Genomic DNA, 23,885 nt, shown 5'->3' with positions numbered 1-23,885 from the left:
TCTTGGGGGTTTTTTTCCGCGTCGACGGAAACAAATTGTAAAAACCCAGCTTCATTGTGCAGTCACAGGTGGACCTATGGATATATTGCTCTTGCAAGAGCATAAACTGGATGCTAGTCAGTGTGGGAGATCAGGCAAGCTTCTCTTGGGACACACCTTTTGGTCACCGGCTGTTGGTACCAAGGGTGGTGTTTGTATCTCTGTTTCAGCTTTGATCGTGCCTTGCATCATTGGACATGGTGTCATTTTGCCTGCGAGAGTGCAGTGGATCCTTCTTATGCAGGGTACTACACGCATTGGTATTCTCAACCTCTATGCTCCTAACCATAGAGGTGAGAGGATTGCCTTATGGAAATCTCTCACTACATTGATGCCTCTTGCTGACCATTGGATTATTGGTGGGGATTTTAACATGGTTGAGATGCCAACGGATAAAAGAGGTGGACATGAGGGCTTGGTGCATCCTCTTGAAAGACCGTCTTTGGAGAGGTTTATACTCTCCATTCATGGTAGAGATTGTTGGCATGAGGATGACATTTTGAGGAGTGTTGGGGTAAAGGCGTTATGCCCACCCTTATAGTGTGTACAAGCCCATAAGTTATAGTACATAGTACACTTAGTACTTTTAATGTACTAAGTGCACTGTGTACTAGTGCAATATACATGTGTGATAGGGGAGTCACACACTCATGCTATTGATGAGTTGACTTATCCCCACACTTCTCTCTCTCTCTCTCTCCCTTCTTCTCTGTGTATGTCTCCCACATGAATCTCTAAACCCTAATTCCTGTTTCTCTCACACAACTGGTATCAGAGCAAGAAGCGCCTCCCTCCCCTTTTCTGTAAGGCGTGGAGTGAGTGAGTGAGGCCGATCCTGTGAGAAACGGAGACAGCACTTACTGCTGAGGCAGAATGAGGTAGTGGGCGCCCAATTTGCTTGCACAGATGCTGTAGTGCTGCTACTTGGTGAAGAGGCCAGAAGCGAAGGCAAGGCAGCAATCAGGCGAGAGGTGGCAGCTCGTGCACGTACAAGGGCAGGCGTGTCAGGCGCCTACTGCAACTAGGCGGATACGTAAGCCGAGGCGTGCAAAAACGCTGGCCACCTAGGCCAGTGGCGCTAGGCTTGAGCGAAGGCGAATACAAAAGCGCTGGCGACTAGGCGTAGTCGGTGGCGGGCGTCCATCGAATACTAGGCAGTTGAGCGTGGAGCGAAGTGGCGTCGGCAGCAGCAGCACTTCCTCGTGTGGAAACGTAGAAAGCCCTAACATCGTCCTGCGGGCAGCCTGGTATGGAGCTGAGGCTCTAGGCAACATCGTGGCGGCATTCTACCCCAAGCAGTCCGTCTCTCTTTCCGACAGCGTCGATGCCATCCAAGGGCCTCTCAGCGGGGATTATGTCGTACAAGCAGTGGTGGACGATTATGACAAAGGGTATTTTGTTACAGAGCATGTAGTCGGCCAGCCCAAGCCCAACTACAAAATCAGCAGCAGCTTCGTACAACTGCAGCAGCAACTCCATCAACACAAGCAGCATCAGACGTGCCCCCCCCTTTTTCCTGCAACAACAAAACCCGCCTGCAAATCAGAGAAAAATCAGAAAATTACAAGGTATTTTCCTCAAATTTTTTTTGGGATTTGCAATTGAGCAAGTACAATCAACAATTGAGCAGATACAGGTGTCGAATTGCTCAATTTTGAGGAAAATTGGCAAAATTGGGTGACATTGGTCACAATCAGGATCAATTTGGAGGACATTGGTCACAATCAGAATTAATTTGCAGGAAATTGGATGTCGAAATTTGGGGATTTTGATGTAATTGTGCAATTAAGCACTCATACATGCTGTATGATGTGAAAAATCGCACATTTGGGCAAAATTGCAGCAAATTGCAGTGCAAATCAAGGGGCTTTTGTGCCGATTTGGTTGATTTGCATGCAGGCAATCGCATTTGATGCTGTGGATAATGTGTTGATGCCTTACAAGCACTCAATGTGCCTGTAAATCAAGGGGCTTTCATGTATTTGATGTATATGTGGCCAGGGGGAAGCATCGTGAACACTCTGGATGCCTTCATGTGCGTCAATGTACCATGTATGATCAAAAATTGATCTTAAATCAAGGGGCTTTTCAAGTTTGTATGCTTGTTGAGCTTGGCAAAGCAGCAGGCAAGACATTTATGCCTTGAATCCTCAAAAAATCAGCTTGCAGTCAAGGGGCTTTTGCCCAATTTCCGTTCGGGACTGTTGTATGCAGTGTACGGGACTGTAAAAGTCTGATTTTCACTCATTTGGACAGCCAGGAGAGCATTTATTGCTATTGTACCTGCTGGTACAGATTTGGCACAGCTTTGTGCAAGTTTTGGCATGGCTGTACACTGTTTTGAGTGACCAAAAGGTTCAATTTCAGCTGCTGTACTTGCCGGTACAGGTTTGGTACATCATTGGTGAGCACTTGGTACTGCTGTACAGTACTTTGGAAGGGCAAAAGAGCACATTTAAGGTGCTGTCCAAAATCTGCAGCAACCAGATTTTGGTGATTTCATCACATAAAGTGGGAGAAAAGTTGCATTTGTGCTTTCGCAGTGGGAGATAAAGCTTGGGAGAAAAACTGTGAGCACTTTGTGTGCTTTTGGTGCAGTGTTTGCACATTTTTGCAGGGAGTCAGGCATTGACAGGTTGCATATTGCTATGGCAACCACAGGTGAGAGCTCTTCATTGCTTCACATCAAGAAGCTTGAAGGCTCGCATAATTATGATATTTGGCAAACCCAGTGCTACAATGTGTTGCTCCAGAAAAAGCAGCACAAGCCTATCAAAGAAAGGGGTGTAATGCCCGCTTCTCTTACTGCTGAAGAGTGGGAAGATATGGATGAGCTGGCAAGATCTACTATCATGTTGTCTGTGTCAGACTCATTACTTTTTAGCATTCGTGAAGAGAAGACAGCTTGGGGAATGCGGCAGAGATTGTAGGACTTGTATGCCCAACAAAGTGCCTCAAGTAAAGTGTATTGGTTGAAGAAACTCATAGGTCTTCAGATGAAGGAAGGGGCGTCTATGACAGGCCATCTAAATGAGTTTACTGGTATTGTCAGCTAGGTCATTAATCAAAAGTTGGCAATGGACGATGAGTTCAAAGCCACTTTTCTGTTATGCACTTTGCCAGAGAGTTGGGACACATTCAGGACAGCCACTAGCAATTCGAATGCTATGCTGTCATATGCAGATGTTGAGGGTGCTCTTCTTCAAGAAGAGATGAACAGGAAAAACAACTCTGTTGGAAAGTCCAATGCAATGAATGCACGTGGGAGATCCCAACAAAGGGGAAAAAGCCAAGAAAGGGGAAGGAGCAAGTCTCGCTCCAAAAAGGATTTGGAATGCCATTATTGTGGCAAAAAGGGACACATTAAAAAGCAATGCTACAAATGGAAAAATGATCAAAAAGAAAAGAGAAAAGGCAAAGACAAAGAGAAAGATGAAGCCAAAGATGTAAAGCCAAAGGGCAAAAGTGGAGTCAAGATTGAAGAAATCAATGTGTTACATGCAGGTGGCAGTGAGGATGAGGTCCTATTTACGTCTTCACTTGATGCCCATTCACTTCTTACAGGTGGTTATGGTATGCACTCATGGATCATTGATTCAGGTGCCTCCTTTCATGTCACAGGTTGCAGAGACTTGTTTGTCAGGTATACTGCTGGCAATGAAGCAGTGGTTTATTTGGGTGATAACCATGCATGCAAGATTCTTGGCAGAGGTGATGTGAGGCTTGTATTTTCAGATGGCTCACAGCTTATGCTCCATGATGTCAGGCATGTGCCTGAGATCAAGAAGAATCTGCTTTCTACTGGACAGCTTGATGATGCTGATTATGTTACCACATTTGGTAGTGGAAAGTGGAAAATTAGTAAGGGCTCACTGGTTGTTGCCAGAGGCTCTAAGGTGGACACTCTTTATTTCATGCAGGTGTTTGTCACCATGCTAATGTAAATGCAACCGAGCTGCCGGAAATTTCTATGTGGCATAGCCGGTTGGGACACATGAGTGTCAAGGGAATGGAGCAATTGTCTCGTTTGGGTTACTTGCCTTCTCTAAAGTTTTCAAGTTTTCAGTTTTGTGAGCATTGTATATATGGTCGGCAACTACAATGCCCCCACAAGAAAGCTCTTGGACAGAAAGATGCTCAGTTAGAGCTTGTGCATACAGATGTATGTGAGATGCCTCAGCTTTCTTTGGGAGGGGCAAAATACTTTGTGTCTTTTATAGATGATGCCACACGCAAAGTGTGGGTTTATCCTCTTCGTTTGAAGAGTGATACATTCTCAGTGTTTGAGAAGTTTGTTGCTCTTGTTGAGAATCAAACTGGCAAAACACTGAAGGCTTTGCGTTCCGACAATGGTGGAGAGTATATGTCCAAACAGTTTCAGGACTTTTGTGATGCTAAAGGCATCAAGAGGGAGCTCTCTACTCCTTATGATCCTCCACAAAACGGGACAGCAGAGAGGATGAACAGGACCATTCAGGAGAAGGTCCGTTCTATGTTGTCACATGCTGCATTACCTCACGGTTTTTGGGCTGAAGCTGTTATGACAGCCGTTCACCTTATAAACAGGTCACCTAACACGAGGCTTGGTGGGAAAGTGCCAGAAGAAGTATGGACAGGGAAGCCTCCGTCATACAAGCACTTGAGAGTGTTTGGTTGCGTTGCGTACGTGCACATACGCAGGGAAATGCGCACCAGACTTGATCCTAAGTCTCACAAATGCATATTCCTAGGATATGGTGACAGAGGTGAAATGGGGTATAGACTTTGGGATCCCATAAATAGAAAGATTATACGCAGCAATGATGTCATTTTTTGATGAAACATGCATGTATAAGGAGCCTGCAAGGCAACAGGAGCCTGGCAGAGTCATCTTTGATGATGATGGACATCATGGACAACAACCAAGGGCTGTAAATCAGCCATTACAGCAAGAAAACCAGCCCTTAAATGGTGCTGAAAATGGTCCAAATGGACAGCCAGAGATGGCAGAAGATATCCCTATGGATATACCACAGTTAGAGGAGATACCGGGCATGATATTTCAGCCTTATGGCATGGAACAGGAGCCACCAATGGGTGATACGCAGGCTGGACAGCAACCTGCAAATGATGGTCATTGGGTACGGAGGTCCACTAGACCCTCCAGAGCCCCTGACAGGTTTGTTCCAGGGGTTGATTACTTGATGCTCACTGATTGTGGGGAGCCCTCATGTTATAAGGAGGCTTTACAGAGGGCAGACAAGGCTCTTTGGGAGCGTACCATGAAGTCAGAGATGGATTCTCTGCATAAAAATGGAACATGGAAGTTGGTGCATTTGCCTGCAGGCAAGAAGGTTTTGCCATGCAAGTGGGTTTACAGGCTCAAAGTTGCACCAGATGCAAAGCCAAGATACAAAGCCAGGTTAGTGGCTAAGGGCTTCAAGCACGAATATGGTGTGGACTTTGAGGAGATCTTCTCTCCAGTGGTCAAAATGACCACACTTAGAGCTGTGTTGGCTTTGGTTGCTCATGATGATCTGGACTTGATTCAGATGGATGTGAAGACTGCTTTTCTTCACGGTGATCTCCATGAGGAGATATATATGCAGCAGCCAGAGGGTTATGCAGTAAGTGGAAAGGAGAAGCTTGTATGCAAGCTGAAAAAGAGTCTTTATGGGCTCAAACAGGCACCAAGAGAATGGTATCATAAATTTGATACATTCATCAAATCTCTTAAATTCAGGAGAAGTGACATAGATCACTGCTTGTACACCAAGAAAGCTTTGGATGGCAGTCTATTGATCCTCATCTTGTATGTTGATGATATGTTGATTGCCGGGAAATCTCGTAAAGAGATGGATACCTTGAAGCAGAGGCTGCATCAAACCTTTGATATGAAGGATTTGGGTGATGCAAATCACATCTTGGGTATGCGGATACTTCGGGACAGAAATCAGCATGTGTTGTATTTGTCTCAGAAGGAATACATTGGCAAAGTTTTGCAGAGGTTCAATATGGACGGGGGGAAGAAGACTAGTACTCCTTTGCCTCCATATGTGAAACTCAGTGCTATGGACAGCCCACAGTCAGATAGAGACAGGGCTGATATGGCCAAGATTCCGTATGCTTCAGCTTGTGGCAGTCTCATGTATGCCATGGTTGCTACTAGGCCGGACATTGCATTTGCAGTGGGAGTGGTTTCTAGATACATGGCCAACCCTGGCAAGAAGCATTGGGAAGCAGTCAAAGGTGTCATGAGATACTTGAAGGGCACACAGGATTTGTGCATTTGCTTTGGCAAACAGGATGCATTAGTGCATGGTTACACGGATTCGGATTATGCCGGTCATCCAGATAACCGGAAGTCTACTACTGGTTATGTGTTTACATTCACAGGAGGTGCTGTGTCATGGATATCCAGGATGCAGAAGTGCACAGCCTTATCTACTACAGAGGCCGAGTATATTGCAGCCACAGAGGCTTGCAAGGAGGCATTATGGCTATCTCGGTTAGTGGTTGATTTGGGTTATACAGGGGATATTCCATTGTTGCATTGTGACAGTCAGAGTGCCATCCAGTTGGCAAAGAACCTTGTCTTTCATGCAAAGACGAAGCATGTGGATGTGAAGTATCACTTCATCAGAGAGGTGATAGAGAACAAGCAAATTCAGCTTGTTAAGATTCATACAGATGACAACCCGGCTGATCTGTTGACAAAGAGTTTGCCTCCGGAGCGGTTTGCTCATTGCAGACACTTGATGGGCATTGGATGAGGCCAGTTTTAGCCTTGATATGGCCTTGTATATTATCATGTACATGCTGATTTTTCTTTTCCTTCATTTAAGGGCACTTTGCCTTTAAGTGGGAGGTTGTTGGGGTAAAGGCGTTATGCCCACCCTTATAGTGTGTACAAGCCCATAAGTTATAGTACATAGTACACTTAGTACTTTTAATGTACTAAGTGCACTATGTGTACTAGTGCAATATACATGTGTGATAGGGGAGTCACACACTCATGCTATTGATGAGTTGACTTATCCCCACCTCTCTCTCTCTCTCTCTCTCCCTTCTTCTCTGTGTATGTCTCCCACATGAATCTCTAAACCCTAATTCCTGTTTCTCTCACACAAGGAGTCCATCCACTCTTCTTTATTCATGGTCTAACAGGAGAAGAGATGTAGGATGTATCTATGCACGGTTAGACAGATTTTATGTGGATGATTGGGTGCTTGACAGAGGTGGACATACTTTGATTGCTACAGGCACCTCCAAATCGGATCATTGCCCAGTGGTTTTATGTATTAGAGATCCGAATTGCCATGGATCAGCACCCCATGTATGCATCCCTCATCATTGGTTTTCAGATGCAGAACTATCGGGTCATATGCTCGATATTTGGAGATCTCGTGAATTCTTAGAGGCCTCTCAAAGCTTGGCCTCTGCTCTCTGTGATATTAGTGACTTTTATCACACATGTGCCCTGTCTAAGAGGCAAGAGGCCTTGGACTTAGAAAGGGCTATTAGACGTAGATTGGCTGCCTTGCTGCAGAAAGAGCACGAGAAACATCCTCATGCTCAATGGGTTGCAGATTCTTTATGTACTGTTAGAGCAGAACTTCATCACTCTCTTGAGCAGCGCGCGGAGTACCGTTCCCATGCCCAGGAATCCTTTTGGACACATATGGGTGGTAGATGTAACAAACATTTCTTTGCTTCTCACGGCCCATCTCATGCCAGAGATAGTGTCAGGCAGTTGCAGGATTCACATGGCGCTCTTCACTCAGATCCTCTTATGGTTAGACAGATTGCCACCGAATGCATTGCCACATTTGATCACCGAGGAGATGTGTGCCGCTCTGGATGCCCCTTTTTCTATGCAGGAGTTCAGTCATGCTCTACATGCCTTACCTCATGGTAAGTGTCCAGGGGAGGATGGCCTCTTCCCTGTTTTTTTCACTACTTTTTGGGATGAGATTGGGGCTGAGATAACATCGGCTTTGCAGGAGATGCAAGTCATTCAAACATTATGTGTGTGGGAAATGGGAACACATAATCCTTGGTGGATCTTACCTTTGTGAAAGACATGGTGACCTTATCTTTTCCATGTGTGAGATGGAAGCAACATGGTCATCTTCTCATCTACTTTGTGTGTATTTTGATGACTCTAGACACTTCTTGTGTGAGAAGGTAGTGGTTTTGTCATCATCATGTGAAGTCCTTGAACAAAACCTTGTAATGTCCTCATGTTATAAAGGATTTGGATAAACCCTTGTGATAATGCATGTGATACACTCCCTATGTGAGTTGGAGGTCACTTGCATACTTTGTGACTTCTACTTCGTGGTTATTTCTATGTTACCTTTGTGGTACATTCACTCTGTGAGCACAAGTATTGTGCACATCTCTTTTGTTGTTCTGTGCCTTCTTCTCTCACTGAGGGGCTTATTTATCTTATTCCTAAGAGCGGGGATAAGACATTGATTGGCCAGTGGAGACCTATCACCTTACTTGGGACTGCCTATAAGATTCTTGCTAAGGCAGTGAGCATCAGGTTGCAGGCAATTTTGCAGGATGTTATTCATGATACCCAGAATGGATTCTTACACGGCAGGAGCAGCTTTGATAACATTTTCTCGTTTTGGGAGGCCGTAGAATCAGCTAAAGCGAGCAATCAGCCCTTAGCCATTCTGCTCTTGGATTTTTAGAAGGCCTATGATAGAGTGGATTGGGACTTCCTTGAGGGTACTCTTAGTCATATGGGCTTCTCTTAGAGATGAATCAAAGGAGTTTCATGCATGTATCGTGATGCCCACAGAAGAGTTCTTGCTTGCGGTGATAGAGGAGAGCGGTTTCAGATTTCTCGCTTAGTACGACGGGGCTGCCTATTAGCCCCTATATTATATATCATAGTTGCAGAGGCCATGAGCATCTTTCTCCGCTCCACTGCTGGTATTTCAGGATTGAGGTTGCCTCTTCGTAGTCATGAGGAGTTGGTTGACTCTGAGTTAGCTGATGACATAGGCCTTGTTGGAATTAGGGTTGCAGGAATGCACACACAACTTCAAGAAGATGAGGAAGCTTGAGCACAACACAGTAGTGTATTATGAGTGCCAAAAATGAAAGATAACAAGCCCTAGAAGATAATGGGCGTATATACAATGCACGGGGGAAAAAACCTCCTAGTGAGGGAAAAAGTGCCCCGGCGGTCCTAAGTGTGTTCACACACATCACTACTATAATATGGTAACAAATCCCCCCTGGAGTGATGCGGTGAACAAGAGCTAGCACTCATGTATAGGGAAGTGTCTAGCTATGTGGACGAATCCACAAAAGGGAGTAAGCCCAAAGCTTTGCGAAAAGCTTCGAACTTCTCACGAGGCAGAGCCTTTGTGAAAAGGTCTGCAAGGTTATCCTGTGTTGGCACATAAGCCAAACTGATCTCTCCTGCAGAGAGTCTCTCCCTGACATAATGGTAGTGCACCTCAATGTGCTTCGTACGAGCATGGAACACTGGGTTCCGCGCAACTGCCAATGCGCTCTGACTGTCAGTGAAGATGGTGGTGGCAGATGGCTGCCCAACACCCAAATCAGCCATAAGGCGTCTGAGCCACACACACTCAACCGTAGCTGTGAAAGCTGCCCTGTACTCAGCTTCACAACTAGAAGTGGCCACAGTAGGCTGCTTCTTGCTCAACCATGATATGCATGAGCTTCCAAGCATGAAGCAAAAACCACTCGTGGACACGCGTGTGTCATAACAACCAGCCCAGTCAGAATCTGAAAAAACATGTAAATCTGGCGGCAATGATCCCCCCTTGGGATAAAACAACCCAAGATGCCGAGTACCACTCAAATAGCGAAAGATACGCTTCACTGCCTGCCAATGCTTAATGCCTGGGCTATGCATAAATCTGCTCACCTGTGAGACTGCAAACTGAATGTCTGGCCTCGTAATGCATACATAAATGAGGCAACCAACAGCTGTCTGATAGAGTGTGACATCAAAGTGATCTCCAGCATCATGAAGACTCAACTTCAAACCTGTCTCCATTGGAGTAGCAATAGGCTTGCAGTCTTCAAGGCCAAATCTCCGCAACAATGTTTCAATATACTTTGTCTGACACAAAGCAATACCTCCATCACACTGCTTAAATTGTATCCCCAAATAATGATGCAAATGCCCCAAATCTGACATCTCAAAAGAGGCATTCAAATCAGCCTTAAAATCAGCAATATGACTCTCATTTGGTCCTGTGAGCAGCATGTCATCGACATAGAGAGCAATGATTAGATGTACACCATCCACACGTTTAACATACAAAGTGCTTTCTGTTGGACTATTCTGAAACCCATGTGCAGTCAAATATGCATGTATTTTTTCATACCAAGCTCGTGGAGCTTGCTTTAAACCATATAAAGCCTTTTTTAACCTGCACACTTTGTTTTCCTGCCCTCTTTGAACAAAACCACGAGGCTGCGATACATACACCTCCTCATGCAAATCTCCATTTAAGAACGCAGTCTTTATGTCCAGCTGATGTACATTCCAACCATTATGAGCTGCTAATGCACAGATGCTACGAACAGTGGTCATACGACATGTGGGAGCAAAAGTCTCATCAAAATCAATGCCCTTCTCTTGAGCATAACCTTTTGCAACAAGCCTAGCCTTATGGCGATCCACTGTGCCATCAGGCTTACGCTTCAATTTGTATACCCACTTAGTGTCAATGGCCTTCTTGCCAGGGGGCAAGTCACATAAAGACCATGTACCATTCTTCATAATAGCATCGTATTCTGCTTGCATAGCAGCCATCCAATTTTCTGAACTTTGTGCCTCATCAAATGAAACAGGCTCACTTTCATCGCACATACTAGAAACAGCCAATGCATAACAATCTGACGCATAAGAGGCACCATGAGAGCCAGAACGAGTGCGACTAGACAAAGGGGCATCCAACTTGCTGTCACGCAAAGTCTGCACCAGCCATCTAGGCATATTCCTAGAGCCCTCAATCTCTTGTCTCTCATCCTCAAGTGCATCATGCACATCTGCATCAGATATAGGCTGATCTGTGCCAGCATTTAAAACCTGCATAGGCTGAAAAACTGCCTCATGAGGTATTGCACTTGACTGTGCACCACTGAAAAGAGGCAACAATGTATCATAGACATCACGTGAGCTGATATCTGTCTCCTTAGTACATGAAACCAAGGGCTGAACTGCATCTTCCACAAATACAACATCACGGCTAACCAAAATGCGCTTTGTCTGTGGATGATACAAACGATAGCCTTTGCTCTCAGCACTATATCCAACAAAAATACATTTGACAGCTTTGTCATCCAATTTTCTGCGATGTTGCACAGGCACTAATGCATATGCCAGGCAACCAAAAACACGTAAATGGCCAACAGATGGCTTGCGGCTATGCCAAGCCTCATATGGAGTGACAACCTGTAATGCTTTGGTGGGACACCTGTTTAGTACATAAGTGGCACACATGACAGCCTCAAGCCAAAAACCATGTGGTAGACTTTGACTCTTAACCATACATCTTGCCATTTCCATGAGAGACCTGTTTTTTCTCTCAGCCACACCATTTTGCTGTGGTGTATACGGCACTGTACATTGGTGTTTTATCCCACGCTCAGCCAGAAATGCATTAAATTCTGAAGACATATACTCCCCCCCTCGATCTGAACGGAGGGTGCCCATCTTACTTTCTGACACATTTTCAGCCATAACCAAAAACTGTTTGAAGCACAAAAACACTTCGGACTTTGCCTTCAAAGGATATACCCATGCATGCCTGGTAAAATCATCAATGAAAGTCACGAAGTAAAGGTAGTTTCCAAATGATGGAGTTTGCATGGGACCACAAACATCACTGTGAACAAGCTGCAATCTGCGTTCAGCTCTCACTGATCCATCTTTGGGAAAGGAAGCACGCTGCATTTTACCCAATATGCAGCCCTCACAAACATGCTTGACAGGTGCCTCAAGCTTAGGCAAAGAAGACACCATTTCAGATTTCTGCAGGCGCAGCAAACTTGCAAAATTCAGATGACCAAAACGTGCATGCCACAGTTTTGCATTTGAAATAGCCTGCGTATCCATAATAGCACATGCTGAATCCTCTACACATTTGCCATCCATATTGAGCTTATACAGCCCTCGACATAGTGAACCAGATGCTACAATGATGTCACCACAAGAGAGATCATGAACAGTACATCTGTCATCCACAAATTTTACAACCAAACCTGTTTTGGCAAATGCGGAGACTGACAGCAGATTCTTTTTGATCCCTGGCACATACAATGCATCAAAAAGTGTAAAGGTGTTGCAATTTGCAACATTCAGCACAATCTGTCCAACTCCTTTAACGGGATAAGAGGAGTTATTGGCACAAGTGACAGTATTCCCTGTGGGAGCAGACTCAAGGAAAGTGAATAAACTGCGCTGCGAGGTGATATGCTTAGTGGCACCACTGTCAAAGTACCATACATCTGAATCTACTGCAGACATACATGTGTCATGCAAAGATGGGTCATAACTGCACTGCGCATTGAATGCCCATTCTGTATCTTGAACAACATTAGCAGATTCATTGTTAGAAGGAGAGGCATCTGCAACAGCCATACCAGCCTCTTTCTTCTTAGCCTCTTTCGCAGCCAGCTTAGGACACGCTTTGATGACATGATCATTTCCCTTACAGTACTTGCAAAATGTCTTCTGTTTGTCACCCTTCTTCTCATCTTTGTCTTCCTTCTTTGGTTGCGCAGCATTTGCAGATTTCTGCTTACTAGAAGAAAAGCCAGCTTTACCTTTCCTGCTTCTCTGACTAGCAACGAAAGCTTGATCTGCGACACGCATAATATTCCTGTTTTGCCTTGATTGGTCTTCTTGCAGCAAAACAGAAACTAACTCCTCAAATGATAAGGCATTGGGATTGCCTTTCATCATCAAGCGAAGAGTGGAAGCAAAACCCTGATAAGAATCTGGTAGACCATTCAAAACAGTCTGCACAAGTGAACTGTCTGACAGGATTTCATCTGCAGAAATGAGCTGCTCTTTGAAATCCTTGATCTTTGTCAAAAAGCTATCCATAGAATCACCTTCGTTCATATGCTCACTCTCCAACTGTTTTCGGAGGTAAGCAACACGAGCCTCATTTCTTGCCTGATACAATGTGGCAAGTACATCCCAAGCATCCTTAGAAGTCCTGCAGGAGCGAATATGTGGGATAATGGTACGTTTGACAGACAGCGCAATCAAGGCATGAGCCTGCGCATCTCTACCATCCCAACGAATCTGCTCTGCTGAAAGTGGTGGTTCTCGAACAGCTGCTACAGCACTTGTGCCTGCACCATCATCAACAGTACCTGTTTCTGATGTGTTTGCAGCATTCCCAGCCACAATAGGACGTGCATCAATACCCTGCACAATGTTCCATAACCCCTTTGCTACCAATACATGTCGCATCATATATGCCCACAATGGATAGTTGGTGCCATCCAACTTATCCTCAGCAGCCAACATGCGGAATACATCATTGTTGTCAGCCATGGCCAATGACTGTACTACTAGATGTAAATGCTGTCTGTAAGAGGTAAACCTGTATAAAATCGACCTGTGCTATGTAGCACAGCCCAAAACAGACGAATGGGCACCTGTCCTGCAGATTTTAATCTTGACAGAAAATTTGCACAGTAGGACGATTTTGCCTGCGCAGTACTTGGAATGCAAAAACGGAGGGCGAAATGACTTCAGATCAAAATTCTGAAACAAACAAGCCCTACGGGCTTTCCCACGGCATATACTAACCTGCAGACGCTCGTGAAACCTCGTCGCAATCGGAGGAGATGAAGCGGCAGGTGCCGGTGATGCTGCCCGGGAGGAGGAAGCCTGCTCTGATACCAATTGTTGGAATTAGGGTTGCAGGAATGCACACACAACTTCAAGAAGATGAGGAAGCTTGAGCACAACACAGTAGTGTATTATGAGTGCCAAAAATGAAAGATAACAAGCCCTAGAAGATAATGGGCGTATATACAATGCACGGGGGAAAAAACCTCCTAGTGAGGGAAAAAGTGCCCCGGCGGTCCTAAGTGTGTTCACACACATCACTACTATAATATGGTAACAGGCCTGTTTTTGGAGGCTTCACATATATGCTTATGTTCCTTCTGGGTAGCACTAGAGGAGTTCTGTTTGGCAGCAAGGGCACTCATTAATTGGCACAAATCTATTGGTTTTTGGGTTAGTGATTCACCGAGAGTTGATTGGGGTGCAGAGCTTGGTTTTACTTGGATCAGCAGAGGATGCACTGCTAGATATTTGGGATGCCAAGTTGGGATTGATATTTCTCCTGCAGAGCAGTTTGCTCCGGTACTTATGAGTATCCGGAAGAAGCTCCTCGATTGGAGCTCCAGGAGATTAGATTTAGCCTCCAGAGCTTTGGTGGCTAATCAGGTTTTGTTTGCCTCAGCTTGGTTTATTGCCTCTTGTTGGCGCTTCTCTCGTGCGTGCATTGGCCAATTGCGGAGATTGATCCGCAATTTTCTCTGGTTGGGCTTGGATGGCACCTCAGACACTCGTGCTAGGGTAGCATAGTTACTCAGCCCAAAAGAGAGGGGGGCTTGAATATTATCGATCCGGATGTTCAGTGCACGACGTTGCTTTGCAAACTTGTGGTCAGAGGTTTCCTACCAGGCACTGAGCCTTGGAAGGATTTTTTCTTGTCTCAGATTTCCAGAAGTACACCCAGGGTCGGGAGAGACTGGATGTCCAACACGTTTTTTGTTCACAGAGGCTGATATTAGGGCATCATCTTCCCCTCTTATTGCAGCCATTGTTAGAGCATGGAGAAGCATGAGATATTTTTTGCGACAAAGGCTTCTTAAGTCTTTGGACGAGGCTGACCGACAACCTACTATGTGGAACGAGTTCGTTAGGGATGAGGCTGGTCGGCCACTTGGTGCATCTCGTTATATGCAATGGTTGTGCATACACAGTTCTTGCTTGGAAGACCTTTAAGAGTCTTTCGGAGGATTGGAGAGTTACATCCACTCAGCATCTTAGGGGCTCTCGCATTCGTATTGATCAGAGTGATGCAGCTATTCCGCATGAGTGGCTTTCTGGGACCTTTCACGAAGACTATCATCCGAGTTGGCTGGGAGTTTTTTCAAGGATAGGCATACCTCTACAGGTCATTGCTCTGCCTGGCCAGGAGGATACAGATTTCCTCATTTATTCTATCATGCCTGGTGGGAGACTGAGGAGATGTAGTATGGAGGAGATTATACCAAATTCTAGGCTTAGTCTAGTGAGGATTGTTGGTTGCTCGGGGAAGCACTGGTTCATTGACGCTTCTCCTCAGATAGTGACTCATGGCTCTTGGTGTTTGTGGCTATATGGTGGCAGTCCTATCAGATATCTTCAGTGGGATCCAGGAGAGTGGGAGTGGATTGATGCCTTCGATCCTTTGAAAAGCCTTCCTTTTTTCAGTTTCACTGTTCGGAATGCCAAGCTTCTCCTCACTCGACAGATGCATAGGATCCCTACTCTCAGGCCTCATTGGGAGAGCTATGATATTTCTCTAGTGATACAGCGCAGATATTGGCATAGACTTTGGCACTCATACAGAAGGAGCTCAGATCTCTCATTTCTTTTGGTTATTCTTACATGGTGGTCTCCCCACCAATCAGTGGAGATCAGTTTTCGGTGTAGCACCTTCTTGTCCTAGATGTGCGGCAGATTCTGAGTCCCTACAACATTGTCTATGGGGATGCAGCATTGCACAGCAGATTTGGGGTCCTGTAGCCCAACTTATGGGCAAATTGAGTGGCCGAGCCATGCATGTGACTTGGGGGGCAGTTGCTTGGCTCTCCCAGTCCGGTCCGCAACTTTTTTATGAGGGCAGTGGTACAGATTCTGTTTTTTTCATTCGTAGAGGTATTGCCCAACATGGTTTATTGCAGGGTGTTCCTCACTCTGATTATACACCCCCTAGACAGAGGCCCCTAGACAGAGGATTGACACTAGTTGGGAGATTATTGCCAGTATTACAGCATGGCAGATCTGGAGAGCTAGACGCACAGAGGCTATTGAGGGTGTCCAGATTTTTGGGTCTCAGTGCATTAGTACTATATGGGGTGATATCATCCACACTCTTATGGCTACTTGGGCACGGATTCAGGGGCTCTCTTGTTCTGCGCAGGCGAAGCGTGTGATATTTATGTGGGAATGGGACCATGGCATCTTCTTTTCCTCTAGTACCACAGGTCTTACATGGCATCATGATGCTCCTCAGTGGTTGAAATCACCTTATATATTGGGGTGATTCTATTCTCTTCCGGCTTATAGCTGTGATTGTTGTATGTTTTTCTCATAATTATTAGAAGTCTCTTTCTTTAAAAAAAAAAAGTCATAAAAATGTCATAAAATGTGTTCATATTGTGCCCATAATATGTACCAACCATTGGTGCATGTCTTGGGCACCTCTAGGCACCTATAGGGCCACAAAATTGGCTCCAAACTGCCCATATACGACCTCTAACTTTGCCTTCAAGCAGCTGTAAGGAATAATCATGTCTATGTGGCACTAGATTAAGGTGTGCATGTGACAATATACCACATCTTTCCCTTGATTAGAGATAGGCTCCCTTGGTTGGCACTAGAGTCATCTTGGCGACTAGCTGAGATGGGACATGTTAGGGCTTGGTATGATTACCTCTCACCCGTCAGGACATTAACCGACTCCCTCACCTTAACCACCTCATCACCCGGATCCATGAGCTCCATACCAATGGCACTTTCAAGGCGGTTGTTTCTTCTCTCAGCTTTAGTTGGGTTTTTTAATCATTTTTTTTTCATGATTTTGACACTTCATGGACACATTGTAACGCTTTTGGTCTCATAGACCCTTTGGTCTTTTGTAGATGTTAATAGAACCTTCTTCTTCTTCTCGCGTGTGCTTGCAAAGAGGATGAGTGTTGACACTCTTTTTTGTATACGTGGCTTGCGTAATACATGGCCCTTACTTTATTTCCTAGATTCATGTTTTCAACATCTAGGTATTTGTGGATGACAATGTTTTTCATAGTGGAGCTAGAGAGTAGCTGCAGCCATAGTTGCCAGGCGTTTCTGAAACGGGAGGAATGGAACGGGTTTCATAGGTTTCGTACGAGTTTTGTAAAATGGAAGAAACGGGACTGAAAAGAACTGTGGAAATTTATACATATACCAAATATGACTCATGTCATGACTCATACGTGATACATAGCAAACACAAATTGATCATGATTCATCATTGTATACAAAAGCATAAATGATCATTCAACAGACAACAGTGATTATAGTAGAAGCATAGACAAATAATGACTCAAACGAGATTACATATGAATCATGTAAATGAAATCCCTACTGGAGTCATCAATGATAAACCATGTCACATGATTCATGAAGAGACTAGAGTAAAGATAAATGTAAATAACACAAGTCAAACTGTAAATGAAATCGTAAATTATGAGTCCTGATTCCTACAATAGAAGACTCAAGAGTCAAGACTCATCATCGTCCTGACCCTTAGCCAGATCCATATCCTCATTTGTAGGCTCAATATTATCAGCCTCATCCTCACTACTAGTGCCACTCCCAGAAGACTCTTGAAATGCATCCCCATCAGCAGGTGGAGGTGCATGCGAAGTACTGGCACCAGCTGAAGCTCCTGCCTGAGATCGTGTGCCGTGAGATGGAGCAGTGATTTCCTCGTAGAGAATGGTGTATCCCTCTCCTCCTCTGGAATATCGGGTAGCTTATTGCACTTTGTGATGCCTATCTTGTTTGGGTTGACTTGGTGGGGCTCTATGGGGTAGTCCTTTTGCTCAAGCAATCGTAGATTGCAGTGGCAAAAGACTAACCTCTCCAATTGTGTTGTGGACAATCTGTTTCTCTTCTTGGTATGGAGTAAGGCCCATGTACTCTAGTTTCTCTCACAAGGCCCGGAGCTACAGTCTTGAGAAAGAACTCGCATAGCTATTTGTCTTTGAAAGAAAACAAGATAGACATCCTCAGTGCTCATATTATAGGAATATGCTTTAAATTTCTAATAACAAACTATTGGGGCTAAATCCCGAGTCCCGAGTCTTACCAAGTGAGGTGCCTCAATGTGGTATTTCTCCCACCAAGAAACTGGTTGAGCAACTAAGTCTCCTCTCTCTCTACAATGCGCGACCCAAAAACACCGCTTTGATTGCGGAATAGAAGATGTTCATCCTCCAGCTTCAAGAGGAGATCATCGTCATCTTCCACAAGCCTGCTCATGCAAGTTGTCCATCCATCTTCTAATTCTCTGTTCACATACTGCTCCTCACTCCTCCATAGAGGATGAAGGATATGGGGAACGGCATGGATGGGCTTATGAAACCAATCCCAACGGTGGTTCCATATGCCTTTCAGATCTTGGACCCTTTATAAGAAAATCCAAGAGTAACAAAGTTTAGAGAGAATGAAAACATGAAGTTATAAATATTCTTTAGCCATGGGCAATTACTAAGAATGAGTACCTGGCTGCAAACAATGCAGTACATAAGTCAAGAGCTTCTCCTATTTTGTCCATGAATTCATAAAGAAGTCCGATAGTGCTCCCGATCCATGTCTGTCAATCAGAAAACGCTGTACATGGGGTTAATTGTCTTCACTAGGCTTGTTGCATCCTCCCACCAAGCATTTGTTATGACCATGCGACGGAAAGGCAGTGCCTTAGGATCATTCTTATCCTCCCATTGTTGCTACTCACGGCAAATAATTGCACGCAGCAAGCCATGTCGTACTCTGACAAGCCTCTCCAATACTATGAACATATACGCAAACCTTGTCTTCGAAGGCTTTAGAAGCTCAAGGTCCATGTTTGCCTTGTACATGCTCAAAACCTTGGGTCTCTTGCAAACAAAATTGACCATGCTTGATGTGTCAAAGAAAATATGAGACACCCAAGGTAGCTTCCTCACATCCTCAATCACGAGGTCTAGGCTATGCGTGGCACAAGGTGTCTAAACTATTGTGGAGAACTCCTCAAGCATCCTCCCTGTGGCCACACAGTTTGACTGTTACGACCCTGTGTTTTTCCCTCTGGACAACGACTAGGTGGGCACGGGCACAGGCACAGGACGCACAGTGTGGACAAGCATCAAGTTTGAATGTGAAAAGGAAACCTATAAGTGTGACCAGCCCAAGTGTGAAAGGGGACAAAAAGGATTTTTAAAGTTATAAGATTTTTAAACCTTTGAAGGATAAAAATAATATCTGAAAAGCATGCGTTTTTAAAACCTTTGCTTTTTGGTGTTTTTATGAAAAACGCATCCTTTCTTTATATAAGGAAGGGTGGCAGAGATTCGAAGGAAGAGGGGTGGTGGTGAAGCCGTGGGTGATCGTCGTGTGAAAGGTGGCCGCCAAGGATTAGCTACGCCGCTGGGTACAGTGCCGCTGCCGCCGGGCACAGACGCGCCGCCATCGTCAGGTACCACCGCTGGGCTGGGAGCCATCGCAGCCGCCGTTGGGTGCCGCCGCCGCCGCCGCTGCAGTCGGGTATCGTTGCTGCTGCTGCCGCTGCAGTCGGGTACCGTCTCCGCCCCGTTGCTGCAGTCGGGTACCGCCACTGCGCCGCCGCTACAGTCGCGTACAGCCGCGCCGCTGCCACCTCCGTCGGGTCCTGCTGCCACCTATGTCAGGTACAGGGCCGTTGCCGCTGCCAGGTATTACCGCTGCTGCTGTCGTCGAGTACCGCCGCCGGGTACAGAGCTGCCGCCGTCGGCGCTGATGCCGCTGCCGTCGTCTGATGCAACCGCCGTCATCGGGTACAGAACCGCCGTCGGGTGCCGAGTTGCCACTGCCACCGGGTACCGCCGCCGCCGCCAGGTACCACTGTCGCTGCTAAGCTGCTGCTGCTACGCATGAGGGCTGCCGCCATCTATTGCTGCTGCTATCACCGCTGGGAACTGCTGCCACCACCGCCGGGTGCTGTTGCTGGAAGTGACTACTGCTGCTGTTGGGCGCTGATGACAGGGTGCTGATGTGCATGGTCCACAAGCAGGGCGCTGCTGCACCTAGGCTCCAGGTAGGTGCTGTTATGCATGGGCAGTAAAGCAAGTGATTAGGGGGTTGAGCATGGGATATTACCGGTGTAAAGCGACATGGCAACTATATCTAAGGGCTACTGTCAGCAATGGGTAGCTAGGCAGACGTCAGGCAAGAGTTTCTCTGCAGACAATATGGCAGTCAGACGAGGGTCAGATGGGAGGCTCTCTACGCCAGGTGACTGCATATGTGGAAGCAGTCAGCGTGGGTCTCTCTCTATCACTCTTGGAAGAAGGTGAGCTGAAGGAGGCACTGAGGGGCTAATAGCCAAGGGTTTTTGGCAACCGTGATCTGAGGATTTATATGTTATGGAAACAAGACATTGGTCTTTTGAGAAGAAGCAAGACTTTGGTATCGAGGAAACAGGCCTATGGTTTATGGGATACAAGCCTATGGTTTATCAGATACAGGTCTTTGGTTTCATTAGGAAAGCATGTCTCTGGATTCATGTGAACAGGTTTTAGTTTTTCACGAGGTTACATGCGAGCTGTGACTATAGGAAGGACATCATATGGTTTGGTACAGCCCTATTGCTATAGCGAGAGTTCTTATTTGGAAAGTCCTGGGTGAAAAGCTAAAAGGGATCCTAGTGGTAAAGGATTTGACAAGTTGTACTTTGTACTCAAATTTCCTTCAAGTAAGGAAATACCGCAAGGGGCGGCACTGCGTTTTGGGGCCAATCGGTGTCCTTGTACTATTTGCAGGAGCACTTTAGCTCCCCCTGTTTTCTCTCCTTTTCCAGGCCCCCATGGGTGTTGAAGTGTTTTGTGTGCGAGTGTTTGTTCCACCGCCCGTCAGATTTCTGAAGGCCGGTTTTATGGTTCCATCATCGGGACATCGTCGACTTTCTCAAGTGGGCAAGCCCGTGGTTGTCACATCAAAAGCTTTAACATGTGGAAAGTGAAAAGAAAGTGCAGGAGGCAGTGCAAGATTGTGTATCTTTGCCTGTATAAGGTGAAGAGCAAAAGCTAAAGATGAAGCTCAGGAGAAAAGACACCAAGGACAGGAAGTAGTCCGCCAGGAACAAGAAGCAGTTGAAGTGTTATGGTGTAAGAGATGGGTTGAAGACTATGGCTTTTGACATGTTGCCTTCAAAGGCTCCAGCTCTCTCATCAAAGCTCCCTTCTCATAGCGAAGCTCCTTGGTGCGCAATGTCTCATAGTTCGGACTAGGCTCCCTCGGTTGGCACCAGAGTTGTCTAGGAGACTAGCTGAGACAGGACATGTTAGGTTGGTATGCTAGGGTTACCAAGCAATTCCTCTCACATGGGCTTTATATGGACTGCTTGCCCCCATTTGGATGCACCACTATTAACTCTCACGTGCCAGCACATCAACCGACTTATTTGAGGGGACATCTTTAGATTGGAGACCCATGTCACATGGCTGGATCCACTGCAGCTTCCTTCAAAGATGCAGTTTTATAGGATCACTTTATGAGGCTTACAGAGGATGGCTTCATTTAGAAGCATGGCTATCTTTAGGCACAGGTCACATGCCATCAAGATCAGAGTCTCATGACATCGCCTGAGGGTGGAGACTGGGCGAGAAAAGGGCTCTACCAAAGAGAACATCATCTGCTGATTCTGTTCGCGAGAGGTCAAGACAGAGGAGCACTATCTTTTCAGAGGCCTGGTGTATGATGAGATACGTGGGAGGTTTTATTGCCTGTTCAGGGAGGGATTTGGGCCAGTGTGGTCATTGATTTCCCAGATCAGCGATGCTTGGGACTCTACATGATTGAGTAGCATGGCCACAAAGATCAGCTATGCAGAGAGGCACAGAGGAGGACCCCCGATATCTTACAGCCCACCATCAGGAGTTTCTTTCATCCGACCCAGCATGTAGGAGTAGACAAAATGTCATAGATTAACCATCAAAGTGACTGCGCTACTTGGTCCATCGAGAAGGGGCATCCACGTCAATGATATGGTGTCATCAAGGTTACATATTTTTTTGCATGAACTTGCATCTGCTGTTGGGTGCTGATGATGTAAGTGGGGATGCCATAGCATGTAGTCCAGGCTATGTATGCATAATGGAACTGATGATTTGAGGCTTTGTGAGTATACTCTCATGGATTCAAGATCACAGTTTGGTTTTTATTAAGTTTAGGAAATAACCTGAACTCTCCATTAGTACATCAATAGTTGGTTAATAATTTTTGGTTCATTTCTTGCCGGTATGAGTGCTAGGTGGTTGTGTAAACTAGCACTCTAGTGTGTGTAAGCTTAGGCTTTAAATAAAGCGGTTCTAGTGTGTGGAAACCACCTCTTAAGAGGATCTTATGTAAGCAATGATGTATGTAGGTGACACCTCTTAGGGAGACACATCCAAGGGAGGCTTTGCTGTTCGTTGTACCCTATCTACCTTTGGGAAATCCCGTGCTGTGAGGATGTTGCAAAGAGCACCTGCCCACTGATCTTTCTGGATTTGGTGGGTTCATAACAACTGACGATCGGCTTGATGATCCAAACTACTCACTATGGAGCTTCATGATGAAGAGTCTACTGATAGTCCGGGGGCTATGGGAGATTGTCACGGGGCAAGAGCCTCGTCTGGTAGCACCAACTCCTGGCACCTCCCTGGCAGCACCAAGGGGGACTCAAATTGTGGCACAAGTGGTGTCAAGCATTTCAGCACACCGCTGCCTAGACCCATTGGGAAGATCAACAATGGTGGGATGCTTGTGATGCTCAAGCAATGGCTACGATTACTCTTTTAGTCAAGCGATCCATTGTTCCTCACATCCGATCTTGCGGTCCTACGAGGGTTGCGTGGGTGGTCCTTGAGACCATTCTCGAGTCCCTTAACGAAGCATGAGCCATGTTCCTTACGCGGGAGCTGGCCCACTTGATTCCATCGTAGATCACCTTACCAAAGTAATTGTCTAAAAGAACAACTGCTGAATGTAGATGAGGTAGTTGCTAATAGGAAATTGCTCACCACCTTTCTTAATCCCTTACTTGAGTCCTATCGGAGTTTTCACACTTCTTTGAATCTCTCTATGAGAGGGAGAAGGCAATCCTATATCCTTTGAGGAGCTGGTTGGATTACTTCTCGATGAGGAGCAATCAAGGAAGAATAGATATACGGGTGATGCAAGTAGAGGAGACCAAGCCTTCTTCTCTAGGGACAAAGGCAAAGTGGACTTGTCACAGGATGACACCAAGAAGAAGAAAAGAAAGTGTCATTACGGTCACAAGCAAGGGCACTATATCGAAGAGTATTTGAAGAGACCTGCAAAGCTAAAAGCTGATGAAGACTGTGGAAACTTTGCTACCTCTACCTCCGACGACAAGTAGGAGTAGCCAGATGAAAAAGCAAACCGAGTCGAGGATGACTGGGCTTTCTAGCCACATTCTCACTATGGGTGAAACACATCACGGTAAGATTCCACTTGTGTGCTTGCCCATGACTGACTCTGACATCTGGAGAGCTTGTTGTAGCAAAGCCATCGAAGGTGCCCACACTCCGCATGCGGAGTCCATTAGGAGCATCTGGCTCGACATCATTCATACCCTCTTTGGCCAATGGGGCAAGCTTCAAGGTGGTTCTGACCGTATGCGGAAGCATCGGGAAGCCTTCCTGAGGCTATGGTGACCTGGTCCTTATCTCTCAGATTGTGGTGGTGACCCCATTTGTCAGTACAGACCACTTGTGTGGTTATTCCCTCCCCCACTCCTTGTATGAGATAGCCTTCTCCTCATAGAGCGGCCAGCCGG

The 23,885-nt window shown here is 45.8% G+C and overlaps 1 protein-coding gene across 5 annotated transcripts in view; it reads left to right on the top strand.

The window, feature by feature from the left end:
* The window catches only part of LOC147612767 (uncharacterized), a 91,163-nt gene that overhangs the window by 27,615 nt on the left and 39,663 nt on the right, over positions 1-23,885 (top strand). The window lies entirely within an intron of this gene.

This window comes from Cibotium barometz, chromosome 45 (genome assembly GCF_041138505.1).
Source record: "Cibotium barometz isolate CiBa-2024 chromosome 45, ASM4113850v1, whole genome shotgun sequence".
NCBI lineage: Eukaryota > Viridiplantae > Streptophyta > Polypodiopsida > Cyatheales > Cibotiaceae > Cibotium > Cibotium barometz.
Note: the sequence above shows the minus strand (reverse complement) of the source record. Positions and strands in the feature narration are given on the sequence as shown.